This window comes from Heterodontus francisci, unplaced genomic scaffold (genome assembly GCF_036365525.1).
Source record: "Heterodontus francisci isolate sHetFra1 unplaced genomic scaffold, sHetFra1.hap1 HAP1_SCAFFOLD_106, whole genome shotgun sequence".
Classification (NCBI taxonomy): Eukaryota; Metazoa; Chordata; class Chondrichthyes; order Heterodontiformes; family Heterodontidae; genus Heterodontus; species Heterodontus francisci.
The window spans coordinates 1,577,400-1,592,859 of record NW_027140940.1 but is presented as its reverse complement, the minus strand read 5'-3'; positions in this window follow the sequence as shown (position 1 = coordinate 1,592,859).

Sequence of the window (15,460 nt, the reverse complement as noted above, 5' to 3'; positions counted from 1 at the left end):
AAGGTGCCACATAAAAGTTTAATAGGCAAGATAAGGGCTCATGGTGTCGCGGGTAATATATTAGCAATGATAGAGGATTGGTTAACTGACAGGAAGCAGTGAGTGAGCATAGATGGGGCATTTTCAAGTTGGCAGACAGTGAACAGTGGAATGCTGCAAGGATCAATGCTCGGACCTCAGCTATTTACACTCTATATTAATGATTTGGATGAAGAGACAGAGAGTAAGGTATTTAAGTTTGCTGATGATAGAAAGCTTGGTGGAAAGGTAAACTGCGAGGAGGATGTAGAGAGGCTGCAAAGAGATATAAACAAGTTAAGTGAGTGGGCAACAAGATAGGAAATGGAGTATAATGTAAGGAAGCGTGAAGTTGTTCACTTTGGTCGTAAAAATAGAAAAACAGAATATTCTTTTAAAAGGTGTGACACTGCTAAGTGTTGTTGTTCATAGAGACTTGGGGGTACTTGTACAAGGAACACACAAAGTTAACATGCAGGTGCAGTGAGCTACCAGGAAGGCAAATGGCATGTTGGCCTTTATTGCAAGGGGATTGGAGGACAGGAATAAATAAGTCTTACTAAAATTGTACATGGCTTTGGTGAGGCTGCACCTGGAATACTGTGTGCAGTTGTGGTCTCCACATTTAAGAAAGGATATACTTGCACTGGAGACAGTGCAGTGAAGATTTACTAGATTTGTCCCTGGGATGAGCATGTTGTCCTATGGTGAGAAGCTGAGTAAATTGGGCCGATATTCTCTGGAGTTTAGAAGAATGAGAAGTGATTTAGTGAGACATACAAGATTCTAAAAGGGCTTGATAGGGTAGAAACTGAGAAATAGTTCCCATTGATCAGTGAATCTAGAACACGGGAACACAGTCTCAGGATAAGGGGTCAATCATTCAGGACTGAGATGAGGAGAAATTACTTCACTCAAAGAGTTGTGAATCTTTGGAATTCTCTACCCCAGAGGGTTGTGGATGTCTTACATGACTGACATCACTGAATACATTTAAGGCTGGGATAGATAGATTTTTGGTCTCGCAGGTGGAGCAGCCTCGATGGGCCATATGGTCTACTTCTGCTCCTATTTCTTGTGTTCTTGTGGAAGAGAAGCAGTGATTGAGGTGCCGATTGTGGGAGGGAGTGGAGAAGATAAGCGCCAATTGAGTCCACTTTACAAAACTCACACTGGAGGCTGCGTCCCTTTGTGTGATGACGTTTTGCACGCATGTGCACATTTGTACCAGCAAGCTGGAAAAGTTCAGGTGCATTTTGCATGTGGGTAAGGATGAATGTGTTCCATGCATGTGCACAGTTTGGACTGCAGTGATGATGTGGTGCTTGGCTGCGTTGTCAGGAGACACGCAATAAAGAGACATGCAGTGTCAGACACGCAGACTTACATTATCAGAGGGGCAGAGATACAGAGACTGGCACTGATACATAACAAACACACTGCAATACAGTCAGATGCACAGGGCTACAATGTCATACCGTGTCAGAAACACGCAGATATTTCAGACATATTTTCACACCGTTAGATGCACAAAGTCACTGAGTCAGTCAATATGTAATACAGAGTCACATCCACAGGTCTACAGAGACAGGCACACAGAGATACAGTCAGGCACACAGCGTATGGAGTCAGACACTCAAGGTTATAAATATAGACACACAAGAATACAGACATACACAAGGTATAGATACAGATGCACAGAGATACAGAGCCATACACAGGAATACAGAAACATACATACAGAGAAACAGAGTCATACTGACAGGTAGAGAGAGTCAGGCACACAGATACAGTCAGGCACAGTTCAGAAAGTCAGGTGCTCAGGTCTATATAGATAGAAATACAAGAATACAATCAGACACTGAGGGTATAAGGTCAAAAACACAGAACGATTCGTACACAGATTATAAAGATTCATCTACAGGGATACAGTGTCAGGCACACTGAGGTACACATCCAGACCCATAAGGTGACAAACTCAGACACACAGCGCTAAATAAGTCAGACACACCGAGATACAGTTTCATTGACTCATGGATACACATTCAGACACACGACTATTCTTAGTCAGCTATACTGGGGCACAGAGTCACATAGAAAGGTATGGAGTGTTAGACAGACAAATATAAAAAGTCAGACATGAAGGGGCAAAGGCAGATGCACTGGAACACAGAATCAGACGCTCGGATACAGAGTCATAACGCATAGAGAAACGGGGTCAGGCTCACACAAAGGTACAGAGAGAGAGAAAAAATTGGACGCAGGGTCAGATATATAAGAATATAAAGAGACACGTGGGGATATGGAGTCATACACACAGCGTCTCAGAGTCAGAGACACAGAGCCAGTCAAAAAGAAAGTAAGACACACAGTAATATGGAGCTGAAGACGCAGAGACAGAAATTCAGAAACATTGTCACAGAGTCAAAGAGTTATACAGCACAGAAACAGGCCCTTCGGCCCATCGTGTCTGAACCAGCCATCAAGCACCGAACTATTCTAATCCCATTTTCCAGCACTTGGCTCATAGCCTTCTATGCGACGGCATATCAAATGCTCATCTAAATACTTCTTAAATGTTGTGAGGGTTTCTACCTCTACCAGCTCTTCAGGCAGTGCATTCCAGATTCCAACCATCCTCTGGGTGAAAATGTTTTTCCTCAAATCCCCTCTAAACCTCCTGCCTCTTACCCTAATTCTATGCCCCATATCCTATGCTAAGGGAAAAAGTTTCTTCATATCTAACCTATCAATGCTCCTCATAATTTTGTGCACCTCAATCAGGTCTCCCCTCAGCCTTCTCTGCTCTAAGGAAAATAACCCTAGCCTTTTCAGTCTCTCTTCATAGCTGAAAAGCTCCAGCCCAGGCAACATCCTGGTGAATCTCCTCTGCACCCTCTCCAGTGCAATCACATCCTTCCTATAGTGTGGTGACCAGAACTGTACACAGTACTCCAGCTGTGGCCGAACTAGCGTTTTATACAGCTCCATCATAACCTCCCTGCTCTTATATTCTATGCCACAGCTAAGAAAGGCAAGTATCCCTTATACCTTCCTAACCACCTTATCTATCAGTGCTGCTGCCTTCAGTGATCTATGGACAAGTACGCCAAGATCCCTCTGACCTTCTGTACTTCCAAGGGTCCGACCATCCATTGTATATTCCCTTGCCTTGTTAGTCCCCCCAAAATGCATCACCACACACTTCTCAGGATTAAATTCCATTTGCCACTGCTCCACCCATCTTACCAGCTCACTTATATCGTCCTGTAATCTAATGCTTTCCTCCTCACTATTTAGAACACCACCAATTTTCGTGTCATCTGCGAACTTACTGATCTTCTTCCTCTTCTTCTTCTTTGGCCTCCTTGTCTCGAGAGACAATGGGTAAGCACCTGGAGGTGGTCAGTGGTTTGTGAAGCAGCGCCTGGAATGGCTATAAAGGCCAATTCTAGAGTGGCAGACTCTTCCACAGGTGCTGCAGATAAAATTGGTTGTTGGGAGTGTTACACAGTTGGCTCTCTCCTTGCGCTTCTGTCTTTTTTCCTGCCAACTGCTGAGTCTCCTCGACTCGCCACACTTTAGCCCCTCCTTTACAGCTGCCCGCCAGCTCTGGCGATCGCTGGCAACTGACTCCCACGACTTGTGATCAATGTCACAGGACTTCATGTCACGTTTGCAGACGTCTTTAAAGTGGAGACATGGACGGCCGGTCGGTCTGGTACCAGTGACGAGCTCGCTGTACAATGTGTCCTTGGGGATCCTGCCATCTTCCATGCAGCTCACATCGCCAAGCCAGCTCAGGCGCCGCTAGCCTAGTAGGGTGTATATGCTGGGGATGTTGGCCACCTCGAGGACCTCTGCATTGGAGATCCGGTCCTGCCACCTGATGCCAAGGATTCTCCGGAGGCAGCGAAGATGGAATGAATTGAGACGTCGCTCTTGGCTGATATACGTTGTCCAGGCCTCGCTGCCAGAGAGCAAGGTACTGAGGACACAGGCTTGATACACTTGGACTTTTGTGTTCTGTGTCAGTGCACCATTTTCCCACACTCTCTTGGCCAGTCTGGACATAGCAGTGGAAGCCTTTCCCATGCGCTTGTTGATTTCTGCATCGAGAGACAGGTTACTGGTGATAGTTGAGCCTAGGTAGGTGAACTCTTGAACCATTTCCAGAGGGTGGTCGCCAATATTGATGGATGGAGCATTTCTGACATCCTGTCCCGTAATGTTCATTTTCTTGAGGCTGATGGTTAGGCCAAATTCGGTGCAGGCAGCCGCAAACCTGTCGATGAGGCTCTGCAGGCACTCTTCAGTGTGAGATGTTAAAGCAGCATCGTCAGCAAAGAGGAGTTCCCTGATGAGGACTTTCCGTACTTTGGTCTTCGCTCCAAGACGGGCAAGGTTGAACAACCTGCCACCTGATCTTGTGTGGAGGAAAATTCCTTCTTCTGAAGACTTGAACGCATGAGAGAGCAGCAGGCAGAAGAAAATCCCAAAGAGTGTCGGTGCGAGAACACAGCCCTGTTTCACCACTCAGGATTGGAAAGGGGTCTGATGAGGCGCCGCTATGCTGAATTGTGCCTTTCATATTGTCCTGGTATGAGGTGATGATGCCTAGTAGCTTTGGTGGGCATCCAAACTTTTCCAGTTGTCTGAAGAGACCATGTCTGCTGACAAGGTCAAAGGTTTTGGTGAGATCAATGAAAGCAATGTGGAGGGGCATCTGTTGCTCACGGCATTTCTCCTGTAGCTGTCGAAGGGAGAACAGCATGACAATGGTGGATCCCTCTGCTTGAAACCACACTGTGCCTCAGGGTAGACACACTCAGCCAGCTTCTGGAGTCTGTTTAAAGCGACTTGAGCAAAGACTTTCCCCACTATGCTGAGCAGGGAGATTCCACGGTAGTTGTTGCAGTCACCGCGGTCACCCTTGTTTTTATAGAGGGTGATGATATTGGCATCGCGCATGTCCTGTGGTACTGCTACCTCGTCCTAGCACAGGCAAAGCAGTTCATGGAGTGCTGAAAGTATAGCAGGCTTCGCACCCTTGATGATTTCAGGGGTAATACCGTGCTTCTCAGGGGCTTTTCCACTGGCTAGAAAATCAATGGCATCATTGAGTTCCGATTTTAGAACATAGAACATAGCACAGTACAGGCCCTTCAGCCCACGATGTTGTACCGAACCTTTAACCTACTCTAAGATCAAACTAACTACCTACCCTTCATTCTACTATCATCCATGTACCTATCGAAGAGTCGCTTAAATGCCCCTAATGTATCTGCTTCTACTACCACCGCTGGCAGCGCATTCCACGCACCCACCACTCTCTGTGTAAAGAACCGACCTCTGACATCTCCCTGAAACCTTCCTCCAATCACCTTAAAATTATGCCCCCTGGTGATAGCCCTTTCCACCCTGGGAAAAAGTCTCTGGCTATCCACTCTATCTGTGCCTCTCATCATCTTGTACCCCTCTATCAAGTCACCTCACGTCCTTCTTCGCTCCAATGTGAAAAGCCCTAGCTCCCTCACTCTTTCTTCGTAGGACATGCCCTCCAGTCCAGGCAGCATCCTGGTAAATCTCCTCTGCACCCTCTCTAAAGCTTCCACATCCTTCCTATAATGAGGCGAACAGAACTGAACACAATATTCCAAGTGTGGTTGAACCAGGGCCTTATAGAGCTGCAGCAAAACATCGCGGCTCTTAAACTCAATCCTCCTGTTAATGAAAGCCAACACACCATACGCCTTCTTAACAACCCTATCAACTTGGGTGGCAACTTTGAGTGATCTATGGACATGGACCCCAAGATCCCTCTGTTCCTCCACACTACCAAGAATCCTGTCTTTAAGCCTGTATTGCACATTCAAATTCAACCTTCCAAAATCAATCACTTCACACTTTTCCAGGATGAACTCCATCTGCCACTTCTCAGCCCAGCTCTGCATCCTGTCAATGTCCCGTTGCAACCGACAACAGCCTTCCACACTATCCACAACTCCAGCAACCTTCGTGTCATCAGCAAACTTGCTAACCCAGTCTTCCACTTCCTCATCCAAGTCATTTATAAAAATCACAAAGAGCAGAGGTCCCAGAACAGATCCTTGTGGAACACCACTGGTCACCGAGCTCCACGCTGAACACTTTCCATCTACTACCACCCACTGACTTCTATGGGCCAGCCAATTTTGTATCCAGACAGCCAACTTTCCCTGAATCCCATGCCTCCTTACTTTCTGAATGAGCCTACCATGGGGAACCTTATCAAACGCCTTGCTAAAATCCACATACACCACATCCAGTGCTCTTCCTTCATCAATGTGTTTTGTCGCATCTTCAAAGAATTCAATAAGGCTTGTGAGGCATGACCTGCCCCTCACAAAGCCATGCTGACTGTCTCTAATCAAACCATGCTTTTCCAAATAATCATAAATCCTGTCTCTCAGAATCCTCTGCAATAATTTGCCCACTACTGACTTAAGACTGACTGGTCTATAATTCTCAGGGTTATCCCTATTCCCTTTCTTGAACAAGGGAACAACATTTGCCACCCTCCAATCATCCGGTACTACTCCAGTGGACAGTGAAGATGCAAAGATCATCGCCAAAGGCACAGCAATCTCTTCCCTCGATTCCCGTAATATCCTTGGGTATATCCCGTCTGGCCCCGGGGACTTATCTGTCCTCATATCATTCAAAATTTCCAGCACATCCTCCCTCTTAACCTCAACCTGTTCGAGCATATTAGCCTGTTCCACGTTGTCCTCACAAACGACCAGGTCCCTCTCACTAATGAATACTGAAGCAAAGTATTCATTTAGGACCTCCCCTACCTCCTCTGACTCCAGGCACAAGTTCCCTCCACTATCCCTGATCGGCCCTACCCTCACTCTGGCCATCCTCTTGTTCCTCACATCAGTGTAGAACGTCTTGGGATTTTCCTTAATCCTACCCGCCAAGACTTTTTCATTTCCCCTTCTAGCTCTCCTAAGTCCGTTCTTCAGTTCCTTCCTGGCTACCTTGTAACCCTCTAGAGCCCTGTATGATCCTTGCTTCCTCAACCTTAAGTAAGCTTCCTTCTTCCTCTTGACTGGCTATTCCACATCTCTTGTCATCCAAGGTTCCTTCACCCTACCATCCCTTCCCAGCCTCATCGGGACAAACCTATCCAGCAGTCGCAGCAAGTGCTCCCTAAACAACCTCCACATTTCTGTCGTGCATTTCCCTGAGAACATTTGTTCCCAATTTATGCTCCCCAGTTCCTGCCTAATAGCATTGTAATTCCCCCTCCCCCAATTAAATATTTTCCCATCCCGTCTGCTCCTGTCCCTCTCCATGACTATAGTAAAGGTCAGGGAGTTGTGATCACTATCACCGAAATGCTCTCCCACCGAGAGATCTGCCACCTGGCCTGGTTTGTTGCTAAGCACCAAGTCCAACATAGTCTCCCCTCTAGTCGGCCTATCTACATATTGAGTCAGGAAACCTTCCTGGACACACCTGACAAAAACTGCTCCATCCAAACTATTTGCACTAAGGAGGTGCCAATCAATATTAGGGAAGTTGAAGTCACCCATGACAACAACCCTGTTACTTCTGCACCTTTCCAAAATCTGCCTCCCAATCTGTTCCTCCATGTCTCTGTTGCTATTAGTGGGTCTATAGAAAACTCCCAACAAAGTGACTGCTCCTTTCCTGTTTCTGACTTCCACCCATAATGACTCAGTAGACAAACCCTCCTCGACGACCTCCCTTTCTGCAGCTGTGATACTATCCCTGATTAGCAATGCCACTCCCCCACCTCTTTTACCTCCCTCCCTATTCCTTTTGAAACATCTAAACCCTGGAACATCCAACATCCATTCCTGCCCCTGTGATATCCACATCTCTGTAATGGCCACAACATCGTAGCTCCAAGTACTGATCCATGTTCTAAGTTCATCAGCCTTATTCCTGACACTTCTTGCGTTAAAATAGACACACTTCAACCCATCATACTGGCTGCAACTTTGCCCTGTCAACTGTCTAACCTTCCTCACAGACTCTCTGCACTCGGTATCTGCCTGTTCAACAGCTACCCCATCCACTGATCCGTAGCTCCGGTTCCCATCCCACTGCCAAACTAGTTTAAACCCTTTTGTTTTGTTGGCTGTATGTCCAGCTCATCCATGACTGGCAGAGACTGGGCTGCATTGAGCGCAGTCTATGTGACAACATTTTCCCTGGAGTACAGTTCTAGGGAGTGTTACACCCAGTGGTCCATTTGCTTGTGTTGGTCAGTGATTATGTCCCCTGATCTAGATTTGAGGGGGGCAATCTTCATGATGGTTGGCCCAAAAGCCCTCTTAATGCCATCATACATTCCTCTGATATTTCTGGTGTCAGAGGCCAGCTGAATATGACTGCATTGATGTTGCCAGTAGTCATTTGCGCAGCGCCTGGCTGTTCTTTGTGCAGTGCTTCTGGCTGCTTTCAGTGCTATGGATGTTAACTCGCTGGGGGCTTTCTTGTAGTTCAGCAGTGCAATGCGCTTCGCAGCTATGACAGGTTCCAGCTCTTCGATGTGAGATTGAAACCAGTCTGCATTCCGCTTCACATGTTTGCTTTTGGTGGTCATTGCTGAGTCAAAGATGACATCTCTGATGTGGGCCCACTTGGTCTCTGCATCCCCTGCGGGAGTGTTTTGAAGGGCTTTTTCGAGTGAATTTAGAAACTTACGTAACAGCTGTGGATGAGAAATTCTGCTCGTGTTGATGCACGGGTGGCCCTTTTGCTTGGAGAGATGCAGCTTCTTTGGTTTGAGGCTAACCTTGCTGCACACCAGGGAGTGGCCGGTGTCGCAGTCCGCACTGTGGAAGCTGCGTGTGATTTGAACGCTGTTTAGAGAGGCTCGCCGTGTGACGATGAGGTCCAGCTGGTGCCAATGGCGTGACTTCCTGATCATACCTCCTATATCCATGTCTAAATCATTAATATACACTACAAACAGAAAGGGTCCCAGCACTGATCCCTGTGGTACACCACTGCTCACAGGCTTCCACTCGCAAAAACAGCCCTCGACCATTACCATCTGCCTCCTGCCAGTCAGCCAATTTTGGATCTAATTTGCCAAATTGCCCTGGCTCCCATGGGCTCTTTCCATCTTAACCAATCTCCCATGTGTGACCTTATCAAAATCTTTACTGAAGTCCATGTAGACTACATCAACTGCTTTACCCTCATCTACACATCTTGTCACTGCCTCAAAAAATACAATCAAGTTATTTAGATGCAATCTCCCCCTGACAAAGCCATGCTGACTATCTCTGATTATTCCCTGCCTCTCCAAGTGGAGATCAATCCTGTCCCTCAGGATGTTTTCCAATAGTTTCCCAACCACTGATGTTGGACTCACCAGCCTGTAATTACCTGGTTTATCCCTGCTACCCTTCTTGAATAATGGTACTACATTCGCTGTCCTCCAGTTCTCTGGTACCTATCCTGTGGACAGAGAGGATTTGTAAATTAGTGTCAAAGCCCCTCCTATCTCCTCCCTTGTCTCACATAACAGCCTGGGATGCATCTCATCTGGGCCTGGGGACTTATCCACTTTTAAGCCCACTAAGACAACTAATGTCTCCTCCCTTTCAATGCTAATATGTTCAAGTATATCACAATCCCCCTCCCTGATCTCCACACCTACATCATCCTTCTCCATAGTGAACACCAATGAAAAATAATCATTTAAAACCTTACCTATGTCCTACGGCTCCACACACAGTTTGCCACTTTGGTCCCTAATGAGCCCTCCTCATTCCCTGGTTATCCTCTAACCCTTAATATACTTATAAAATGCCTTTGGATTTTCCTTCACCTTGCCCACCAATGTTTTTCATGTCCCGTCTTCGCTCTCCTAATTACTTTTTTATGTACCCCCCCTGCACTTTCTATACTCCTCTAAATGCGTCTGCTGTTTACAGCGCTCCGAATCTGCCATAAGCCTCCTTTTCTTCCTGATCCACTCCTCCATATCCCCTGACATCCAGGGTTCCCTGGACTTGTTGGTCATACCTTTCACCTTATCGGGTACATGTTGGTTCTGAACTCTCACTATTTCCTCTTTGAATGACTCCCACTGATCTGATGTAGACTTTCCTACAAGTAGCTGATACCAGTCCACTTTGGCCAGATCCTGTTTTATCATATTGTGAGAATAAGAAATATTGAAATGTTGTTTCTACAGCTTGTGGAAAGTTACCAAGAAGTCATTTGTGCACAACATAATGAAATCACTGAAAAAGAGAACTGATAAGGATATGTAAGTGGAGACCTTAAGACAGTACATCACTGACAAAGAGAACTGATAAGGGTATGTAAGTGGAGACCTTAAGACAGTACATCACTGAAAAAGAGAATTGATAAGGGTGTGTAAGTACAGACCTTGGGACAGTACATCACTTAAAAATTGTGCTTAGGCAGATAAAAGAGAAACAGCAAGAGTTAGAACAAAGGATGTAGTGAATAAGAAACTGCCCCACTAAGATAAAGGCTGACAGCTGCAAGTTAAATCACACAATGGAGAGCCAAATAAGGTAAAACAAAAACAAGAGTTAGGGGCTAGAAAGTTAGAGTAGGGGGAGAAGTAAACAGAGGAGGAGACTGTAGCAACCATCGGATAGGTTAGTGTCATAATACGTTATAACCAATAATGTAAAATAAAGGCGTGGACAAATGAATTTGTATTGTATAAACATGAACTGAATATGTTGATCGGTGTGCCTGCTTGTAGGACACCCGATCTTGCAAGAATGTTAAATAAACTTACTTCTTCAGAGTTTGACTTGGTGTAAATTATTATCAAGTGGGCTACGTTTCTCATAAGTGGGGGCTCGTCCGGGATCTATTCATCATTGCCGGGACCGCGGCCGACGACAGACGAGAAGACGCGTCCCGTTAATTTTAAAACGGTCTCGTTTCTCTCATCGGTAGCGGACCCGAGTAATTGACTGAAAAAGATCCTAGGGAAGTCACTCTGAACGAGTATTTAGTGCGGCAGGTACACATGTGAAGTCAGGCAACTCCGTGCACGGACCAAGGTAAGAAAAACGACTTTTAAGTATTATCTTGGTGACTTATGGTTAACTGTAGGATAAGACCTTCTAAGTACCAAATGTCCTTGAGGAGTGAATTTTACAGTCCTGCAGTATAAGACCCTTCAGCTAGGAGGTGAGTACTGTATGGTATAAGACCCTTCAGTTAGGAGGTGAATACCGTAAGGTATAAGACCCTTCAGCTAGGAGGTGAATACCGTGGGGTACAAGACCCTTCAGCTAGGAGGTGAATACTGTGGGGCAGTATAAGACCCTTCAGCTAGGAGGTGAGTACTGTATGGTATAAGACCCTTCAGTTAGGAGGTGAATACCGTAAGGTATAAGACCCTTCAGCTAGGAGGTGAATACCGTAGGGTACAAGACCCTTCAGTTAGGAGGTGAATACTGTGGGGCAGTATAAGACCCTTCAGCGAGGAGGTGAATACCGTAAGGTATAAGACCCTTCAGTTAGGAGTTGAATACTGGTTAACTATAGGATAAGACCTTCTAAGTACTGCAGTATAAGACCCTTCAGCTAGGAGGTGAGTACTGCAGGGTACAAGACCCTTCAGTTAGGAGGTGAATACTATGGGGCAGTATAAGACCCTTCAGCTAGGAGGTGAATACTGCCGGGTATAAGACCCTTCAGTTAGGAGGTGAATACTGTGGGGTATAAGACCCTTCAGCTGGGAGGTGAGTACTGTATGGTATAAGACCCTTCAGTTAGGAGGTGAATACCGTAAGGTATAAGACCCTTCAGCTAGGAGGTGAATACCGTAGGGTACAAGACCCTTCAGTTAACCATGGGAAATAAGTCGTCTAAAAAGGAAGACGATGGGAGACAAGGAGGGTCTGCCGGCAACATACCTCCAGAAAGTCCATTGGGACGGATGTTGGAGTATTGGGATTTAGAGTCAAAAACCAAGGAGAAAGATAAGAAAGTTATGATCAAATATTGTTGTTTCATTTGGACACAGAAACCAATCCAAAATCCCTCCGTCTTCTGGCCAAAGTACGGATCGGATGAAAATTGGGTCTGTCAGACCTTAAACATTTGGATTAATGAAAAGGTCCCATATAGTCAACAAGAGGCGGATTATGCTGCCTGTTGGTTGGGTGTACAGGGTTGCAAATTGTATCCATTACAAACTAAGGAACGGGACCCAACGGCGCCCCAGTCCCAAAGGTGGGAAGTGTTAGATCATCTCCCGCCTCCCTATATCACACCACAGGGGAATAATCAACAACCAACCGGAGTAGGTAGAGGGGCACAGGGCTCAGACCCCCGTTCGGACCAGGAACAAGATGCCTCAGGAGCATCTTCAGCACATTCCTCATTAGAAACAGGGACAAGACCCAAATATGATCTAAGGACGGCAAGAAGGACCACCCCTAAACCCGACGATAATGACGACGATAGAGACAGAGAGTCTCCTAAGACAATGATGCCCTTGAGAGAGGTACCAATAGGAAATAATGAAATTGGATTTGTTAGTGTACCATTAACGTCAGGAGAGGTAAGAGCGCTTAAAAAGGAAATGAAAGTCCTTGTGGAAGACCCCTTAGGATTGGCAGACCAAGTAGATCATTTTCTCGGTCCAAGTATATATACTTGGACGGAATTAATGTCCATTATGAGCATATTATTTATGAGTGAAGAAAGGGGAATGATTCGACGGTCTGCAATGCAAATTTGGGAAAGAGAAAACCCTCCCGGGGTAGGGGGAAACGAACCAGCCGAACAAAAATACCCTAATCAAGAACCGCAGTGGCAGAACAATAACGTCGGCCATAGGGGCCAGATGAAAGACCTTAGAAATCTGATAGTAAAAGGCATTAGGGAATCTGTCCCGAAATCACAAAATTTGAATAAAGGCTTCGAAGTAAGACAGGAAAAGGATGAGACTCCCTCAAATTTCTTACAGAGATTACGGGACACAATGAGGAAATATTCAGGTTTAAATCCAGAAGACCCGGTTGCCCAAGGACTCCTTCGAGTCCATTTTGTAACAAAATCATGGCCGGACATCCAAAAGAAAATTCAAAAGATAGAGGGATGGAGTGAAAAACAATTGGACGAACTGCTCAGAGAAGCGCAGAAAGTTTTCGTTAATAGAGATGAAGCCAGAGAAAAACAAAAAGCAAAAATAATGGTAGCGACAGTAGATGAGATTGTGAAGAAAAGAATAGAACCAGTCAATAGAGGACAAGGACCGGAGTGGCAAAATGGGGAAAAAAGGGGAAAAGGGACTCAAAGGGGACCCCGACAGGAACAGTGGGAAAGAGCCCGACAGGCAGGCTGTTACCATTGCGGACAACTGGGACATTTTAAAAAGAACTGTCCGGGACTAAGGAGAGAACAAAGGGTAGTAGAACAAATGTCTTTTGATGAACAATAGGGGGGTCAGGGGTTTCTACCCCCGGGGAGCCACCGGGAACCCTTGATAAACCTACAGGTGGGTCCCCATCAGGAAGAAACAGTATTTTTGGTAGATACTGGGGCAACAAGGTCATCCTTAAACTTTAAACCCCAGGATGTACCTTTTTCAGGGAAAGAAATGACAGTCTCAGGGGTGAAGGGTGAGGGATTCGCAGTTCCCATATTTGAACCTACCACTCTTAAATTGGGCTCCGAGGAAATCAAGGGACAGTTATTATACATACCCGAAATTGGGAGTAACTTATTGGGAAGGGATTTGATAATACAATTGGGGTTAGAGATTGGAGTAATGGACAAACAATTAGTAATCACCATGGCAATACTTACAGAAGAACAAGAACAGCAAATAGATCCTATTGTATGGGTAAAAGAGGGAAACAGGAGGATTAAACATACCACCCCTTCAGATCAGTCTTAAAAATGAAAGAGAGACAGTATGCATAAGACAGTATCCCATACCTCTCGAGGGAAGGAAAGGATTAAGGCCAGTAATAGAGGGGTTAATAAAAGATGGACTTCTAGAACCATGCATGTCTCCCTTTAATACCCCCATACTTCCCGTGAAGAAACCAGACGGGACATACCGATTAGTACAAGATTTACGAGCCCTTAATAAAATCGTCCAAATAAGGCACCCGGTGGTTCTAAATCCATATGCATTGTTAAGTAAAATACCCCATGACTATGGATGGTTTAGCGTAGTCGATCTAAAAGATGCTTTCTGGGCCTGCCCTTTGGACCAGAAAAGTAGAGATTTGTTCGCCTTCGAATGGGAAAATCGAAACACAGGACTGAAACAACAGTTTAGGTGGACAGTACTCCCGCAAGGGTTTACGGAGTCACCTAACTTATTTGGCCAAGTCTTAGAACAAGTATTAGAAAAATTTCAGCCCCCTCCGGGGATTTCCTTATTACAATATGTAGACGACCTTCTAGTGTCGGGAGAAAATAAGAATATCGTAGAAGAAGGAACAAATGACTGACTAAACTTTTTAGGAAAACAAGGATTGAGAGTCTCAAGGAGTAAACTCCAGTATGTAGAAAAAGAAGTAAAATATTTGGGACATCTAGTGAGCAAAGGAAAAAGGAGAATAAGTCCCGAGAGAATACGGGGCATTGTAGAATTAGCCCTCCCAAGGACGAAAAAAGAATTGAGAAAGTTATTGGGACTCATAGGATACTGTAGATTATGGATGGATCAATATGCCCAACACACAAAAGGGCTATATTTTAAATTACTGGAGGAAGAACCGAATGTGTTAAAATGGACAGAAGAGGAAGAAAAATTAGTTGAGAACCTAAAACAAATTTTGATAAAAGCACCTGTATTAGCCCTTCCGTCATTAGACAAACCGTTCCATTTATTCGCGACGGCAAATAAAGGAACGGCTTTGGGGGTGTTGACTCAACAGAAAGGAGGAAAGAGACAGCCCATAGCTTTCCTATCAAAGATTTTAGATCCCGTCTGTAGGGGATGGCCAGAGTGTGTGCAAGCTGTGGCAGCCACAGCACTGTTGGTCGAAGAAAGTAGAAAATTGACCTTTGGAGGAGCCCTGGTAGTGAGTACTCCTCACCAGGTGAGAACGATACTGAGTCAGAAAGCGGGACGTTGGCTGACCGACTCAAGGATCCTAAAATATGAGGCAATCCTGTTGGAAAAAGATGACTTGACAATTGTAACAGACTCCTGTCTAAATCCAGCCACCTTCTTATGGAGAGAAGAAGGGGGATGCCAAGACATTGAGCATCAATGTTTAGATATTATAGAATACCAGACAAAGGTTAGAGAGGACTTGAGAGACATTCCCCTTCATACAGGATATCGTTTGTTCATAGACGGATCCTCCCGACTAATACACGGAAAGAAACATAATGGGTACGCTCTAATCGACGGGAAAGAAAATAGTGTAATTGAAGCAGACAGATT